The following is a 6,507-nucleotide window of genomic DNA, read 5'->3' as shown; positions in this document are numbered from 1 at the left end:
CCACCCTAACTCCAGAACCCTTGGCCAAGGAGCCATGAAGGAGATGGGTGAAGAAGGCGTGCAGGAATGCTTATAGCTTCAGATATATAAAAATCATATTCAATTGACGTTAAACAAAAAAAAAAAAAAACAACTTCCAGTATCAGCCTTTGACCAATATCAGTCCTCGGCCTTCTGGCTGATATTGGTTCCTCGGGTTAATATAATAAGGTAAAGTCAAACCTTGTTCTCTCGAACTCGATTGGAAAGAGGAAAAAACTTCGAAATATCCGAGAGGTCGAGGGTAAAATGCTTAAGAAATACGTCGTTAGGACTTCCCGATCATTTCGACTTATATTATTCTCTACGTACATGTATGACCATCTTTAAAAAATTGTTTGCCCTTTCCCGACCGACTGGCTAAAAATGACCCGACTCAGAACTCTTTAACCTCCAGCAAACGATTTTTTTTCATTAATTCCAGAATTTTCTCATCCCCACAACTATTCTCAAGTTTAGAAATATCTTCAATTTTTAATAGATTTTGAACATTCAGCATCGATGTAGAAAATTTGTGGAAAAAAATCCTAACGATCTACAGACCCATCTTTTTAAATCCTAAGTCGGGATAGGGCAAACAAACGTTATTTTAAACATGCTAAAGATGGCCTAAAGAGTTTGCATGTCCATGAGTAGAGAGTACATTTTCAATTTACCCCACCTCTGACGATATTTTGATGCAACCCTGGCTTACAATTGCTTAATCTAATCAAAATAAGCTCTTTGATCCGCTCCAACTAAATCGCTACACAAAGATCGATCTTTGTGTAGCGATCCATTTAGAGCGGATCAAATCTCGACTCTAGAGCAAACGCTCTGACCACTGCGCCACGCGGGCGACTCTGTTGGTTTGAACTTATAACAAAGGAAGAGAAAAGTAGCACTTTGCAACAGCAATAAATAGAATAATCATCCTTCTTTAGTCTCTTTTGCGGCAAGATTGATTGCAATCAGAATAAAACTGTAGGAGGAGTAGCGTTTTGAAAGTATTTTACAGAAATTTCGATTTTTGTAACCATGGCATCATCATTTATCAAAATAAAAAAAAAACCGATAAAGATAATGTATCTCAGTGTAGTCTATAGCTACTTGCATGCCAAGTTATATTAATGTAAGACCAAGCTGTAGGAAGAGAAGGATTTTAAAAGTATTTCACAGAAATTTCTATTTTTATTAACCATGGCAACACCTTTCATTGAAATCAAGAACCGAGAATAAGAATTATGTATCTTAGTGTAGTCTACTTGTGTGCCAAGTTATATTTAAATCAGACCAAAACTGTAGGAGAAGTAGAATTTTGAAAGTATTTCACAGAAATTTCTATTTTTAGTAACCATGGCAACATCGTTTATCAAATTCAAAACCCTATAAACAGAAGTATGTACCTTAGTGTAATCTACTTGTGTGCCAAGTTATATTAAAATCATACCTAAACTGTAGGAGTAGTATTTTGAAAAATTTTTACAGACATCTAGACAGACGGACGGACACCTTACTATCGCATAAGCTCTTCTGGTCTCTGACCAGTAGAGCTCATAAAATATTATAAATGATCCATAGAAATATAAAACTGGGGGTACTGTGAGCGAGATCACAAAATAATACCCCTCTACAATTTTTTCAGTGTGCCCACTCAAATTTGGTAAATGTGATCTTAAACTTGCCAAAGAGACCTTCGTTAAAAAAATGACACATCCTCTGGTCATAAGTAAACTTTTAGTAAAATATTAATATCCAATGTTTCTCCAGTAGAAAATAATAGTCCTGTCATGAATTTTACATTTTATACCAGTGACCTTGAATTTGCCACAATGAACTTTGGTCAAGGTCTTGTCACACACTTACGTTATAAACAATCTTTGTACCAAGTATGACCTTCCAATGATTCTCTATTACAAAGTTATAGCCTAAACAAGAATTTTATACTTTTCTGCCTGTGACGTTGAACTTTCCGGAATGAGACTTGGTCAAGGTCATGGCACATCCTCAGGTCATGAATAATCTTTGTACCACGTATGATCTTCCAATGATTCTCTATTACAAAGTTATAGCTCAGACTAGAATACTATACTTTTTCTGAAATTGACCTTGAACTTTCCAATATGACCTTGCATCAAGGTCATGACATAATCTGGGGATCATAAACATTTTCTGTACCAAGTATGAGCTTTCAACGATTCTTAATTGATAAATTATAGCCCAGATAATGTTGCACAGACAGATGGACAAGCTGATCCCTATATATATACCCTCACTAAACTGTACTTGCCTCATTTGTCACTATCACCATTCTGACAAAACAAATCAATAGTGTATGAGCACTATTAGAAATCCAATTTCATTCCCTCTCACACTGGCCTCTCATGTTTTGATGTACAAAGATAAGGCATTTTTGTCTCTTCATTTATCTAATATTTACAACTTTATCTGACCATTAAAAATTACGAAAGTACGTTTTGTATTATAAATGTTCAAAATCCTGATGTACAATTCTCTTATTCAATTAAGCTTTCAATTACGTTATTTACAGTGATTAATTATCACAGATGAATAGCAAAGGGAAATAACTTCTCTCAGTAGACTAAAAATAAACAGAGCCTCACCCTAGCAACAGAGGTCCTAGACCCATGGGCCAAGAAATTCACAATTTTAAAAAAAGGCACCCTTGCTCATCATAACCATGAAAATAGTTTAACCACTTAATTCCCAGGAGCAGAGAAGATTTTCAAAGAATCAATTCATTTCACTATATAACCAGTAGAGCCCTACCCTAATACCAGATCCGCTGACCGAGGGGCAAGAAATTCATAATTTTGGAAGAGGCACCCTTACACATTATTACTATCCACTTACTTTTTGCTTAATACCCAGGAGCAGAAAAGAAGGTTTTCAAAGGAATAATGCACTTTCACTATATAATCAATAGACCCCCCCCCCCCCCCAACATCAGGACCCTTAACATTGAGACCACGAATTTCACAATTTTGGAAGAAGTATCCTTGGTCACCACAATGAACTCAATGCATTGTAATGATGATGAAATATATAGCTGGAAGAAACAATTTTACAAACCACAGACATCCGAGTACCTGAATAGTAAATATCATACCTGGCACGGCCTCTAATGCAAGCTACTGTAAAAAAGGTTCATTGTTAAAGGGCATACAACTATTTCGTTTTAAGGACACATGCTACAAAAAAAATTCTGATGTCTGTATTGGTATGTATTTATGCACTTTTTTTGGCTGTAAATGTTGCATAAATCAAATTCTCTTGAATATATAGAAATTGTATATTCTATGATGGTCAAATTTCTTCCGTTTTGCCAACTCCCTTATAAATCCTTTTTGTCACTTTATAGGGCATTTTTGAGAATGAAAAATGAAATTAGGCTAGAATTATTCATTTTACTTATATTTACATTTCTAATTTTACACATGACCAACTAAGCCCTTGGGGCCTTGACCATGGTCCGTATAGGGCTATGAATTTCACAATATTGGTATATCTAGAGATCTACGTGTTCATTTATCATGTAAACAGTTTGCCTAATTTTAGAACCATGTGTAGAGAAGCTTTTCAAAGTTGTTACATGTTTTCAATTAATAAACAACTAAGCCCCACCCTTAAGAATTTCACAATTATGGTACAGGATCGAGCACTCATTAAAATCATGCAAATTGTTTTTCAGCTACCTGTTCATAAAAAGAAAATTTTGTAAGATATAATGCATTTTCATTATACGACCAACTCAGCCCCATCTTGGAGCCAAAACCCTGTACTCATGAGCCGTGATTTTCACAATTCGGTAGAAGATTTAAAGCTTTTTATAATTATCTGGCATTAGTTTTTATGATTTTGGTCCCACTTCTCAGGCCTCGAGGAGGCAAAGACCCTGAAATAAATGATTTTGGTTTCCCTTTACCCATTAATTGGTTGAAATTGGTTCAGCAGTTCCAGAGAAGATGCTGAAAATGTTCAAAAGTTTATAACCGTGGGACCACGCAAAAACAGACAGACAAAACAGATAGTACAATATTACCTGAGTGGCTCAGGAGTCTTAAAACGACGGGTGATCATGGACATTAACAGCTAGCAATAGGTTGAGAAACTAATGTGACTTTGAAAAAAAAAATACATGCAATTATAATAAACAGTAGGTCTTCCGACCGATTTTTGAAAGGACTGAGATCGATATACATGTAAATATAATCAATAGAGCCCCACCTCAACACCAAAACCCCTGAGGAAGATGTACCTTTGCTCATCATAACTATGTACTTAGTTTGTTTCATACCCAAGAGCAGAGAAGATTTTCAAAGAATTAATGCATTTTCACTAAATAATCAAGCCCAGCCCTAAAACCAGAACCCATGACCCAGGGGCCATGAAAGTCACAATTTTGGAAGAGGCACCCTTGCTCCTCATAACTATGTTATTAGCTAGTTTGTTAAATATCCAGAAGAAAAGATTTTCAAAGAATTAATGCATTTTCACTAAGTAATCAAGCCCAGCCCTAAAACCAGAACTCATGACCCAGGGGCCATGAAAGTCACAATTTTGGAAGAGGCACCCTTGCTCCTCATAACTATGTTATTAGCTAGATTCTTAAATATCCAAAAGAAAAGATTTTCAAAGGAATAATGCACTTTCACTAAATGATCTATATAGCCCCGCCCTATCAACAGAACCCCTGATCCTGGGGCCATGAATTTCATTATTTGGGTAGAGGACTCAATGCTTATTACAATCATGCCAAATGTTTGAGTGCTTGATGTCCAGGAGTAAAGAAGATTTTTAAAGATTGCGTTAATTTTGGTGGTTAAAGCCCCATCCCACAGAAACCGGGGGGGAGGGAGGGGGCAGGGACCATGAAATTCACAAATTTTTTTCCCCTTCACCCATAGATGCTTTATGCCAAAATTGGTTGGAATAGGTTTACCGGTTCCAGAGAAGATGAAAATGTTCAAATATTAAGGTATGAAGCACGACGGATGTAACGAACGTTGCACGACACCGGACAAAAACAGATAACAATAGGCCAGTTAAGTGACTCAGGTGGCCTCATAAAAGACGAAGTGGAGAACGTGTATTTTCGTGAATGTAAATCAAAATATTGCATAAAAAATTAACTGAAAGGTACATTCACTCATTGATTCATCGACTTCGTGCATAATAAGAAAAAAAGTCGCATATAACAAGAATAAGTCCAAGATATTTCTCAAATTTCAGCTTACGTGAGACGAATCTTAGAAATGTTGGTGGCATGGTGTTTTGGGAAAATCTCAGCTGAGGCATAAATCTATGATTTGAGGTTGAGATTTAAGCTGAGATTTTCATATGTTGGTGGCCCCGAAGCTTGCTCTACAGGCTACACAATAAAGTTCCATATCAAGTGAATAAAACGTGAATTTTGCAAGTTTGAATTGGATATAATATGTACTCATAAAAATAACAATTAACTTTATATTAAATAAACAATGTAAGGGCAGGTTCGGATAAGATATCCGACGTACTCATAGCAATAACAAATGACTATCTACACTTTATAAATAAATAAAGAATTATTATAATCATAAGTTTGGTAAATTCAAGTTTGTATAAAAACAAAAACCTTATATACTCATACCAATAACTTATTAATATTTATTAAGTAATAAAATGTATGTACAAGTTCGGAAAATGCAAGTTTGGTTAAGCTGCCATTTATAACATTCTTAGCAATATATAAATAGTGCACGTTTTTGAGGGTAACAGTTGAAATTGACACCCCAAGGAAAACCATTGTCAACCGACGCGTCAGCGGAGGTTGACAATGGTTTTCCGAGGGGTGTCAATTTCAACTGTTACCCTCAAAAACGTGCACTATTTATTTTATTATACTGAATGTCTTATTGATTTCGGGTGTCATAAAAAAATTCGGAGATCGTCGTTAAGTTCACGCTTAGAAAGCTTTCAAACTCCCCGCTTCTATTTTTCTCGATAAGAAAGCTTCGGAAAAGATTAACCAACCTCTTTATTGTTTGTTTGCTATCAAAAAGTCCTTTGTCATCTAAAGTTTGCACTCGCAGGGATGTTTCGTCTGTCGTTTGTTGTTTTCAAGTAAGCTACATCGGACGCAAGCTTTTATTGACGTCGTTTATTCGGCTTCTTTCAAACGCACAACCGACGCTTTGAGAATTCTACGGTGAACCGTACGCGCATGATTTGAACGCATGTGATATTTTCGTAATGTTACCCGTTGTCAAGTGTGTTGCTAACGCTGAGGGTAACATTACGGATTGTTAAATGCGTCTAAACCAATCAGATTTTAGTATTTAACATGAAAGTATAATAATAACAAATAACCATATAGAGTAAATAAATAAAATAAATACAAGTTTGGTACTATAGCAAGCTTGGGTTAAAATACCATAATTTTTAATATTCATAACAAAAACATATATCTATAGAAAGTAAATATCCAAT

This window comes from Saccostrea echinata, unplaced genomic scaffold (genome assembly GCF_033153115.1).
Source record: "Saccostrea echinata isolate AGI-Se365-2 ecotype Australia unplaced genomic scaffold, CSIRO_AGI_Sech_v1 ptg000002l, whole genome shotgun sequence".
NCBI classification, from domain to species: domain Eukaryota; kingdom Metazoa; phylum Mollusca; class Bivalvia; order Ostreida; family Ostreidae; genus Saccostrea; species Saccostrea echinata.
The sequence above is the reverse complement of the archived record's forward strand: the minus strand, read 5'-3'. Positions refer to the sequence as shown.